The following is a 417-nucleotide window of genomic DNA, read 5'->3' as shown; positions in this document are numbered from 1 at the left end:
GCCTCACGAACCGGGGCCTATGCCCCCATGGGTCCCGGTTCTGGGCTGAACCGGGACTAATGGGCTGGCCCAGCCTGAACCAAAGCCATGTTTTCTACTAGTGAGATACGGCGGTCGTCTGTGTCAGGGCTAGACAAGACGGTGTTGTGGTGGGCCCTCGTAAGCTTGTGGAAGCGTGGTGGCAGGCGTAGGCACCCGACACGCGGCTCCGGGGTGTGCCCCCCCCCTCACGTGCGTCGCTGCCGCCGTGTCACGGAGGGGGGAAACGGCCACGTCGGCATGACACGAAGGGAATCTTGCGGTGGGTTGGGCCGGGACGGTGTTCGGGGGTGTACCTATGGGCTGGGCTATGACAACCAGGTGAAAAGGTCCACCGGTCAAACCCCGCCCGGCGAAAGTCAAAGGGCTAGATCCGAT

This window comes from Triticum aestivum, chromosome 7D, assembly GCF_018294505.1.
Source record: "Triticum aestivum cultivar Chinese Spring chromosome 7D, IWGSC CS RefSeq v2.1, whole genome shotgun sequence".
Lineage (NCBI taxonomy): Eukaryota > Viridiplantae > Streptophyta > Magnoliopsida > Poales > Poaceae > Triticum > Triticum aestivum.
Note: the sequence above shows the minus strand (reverse complement) of the source record.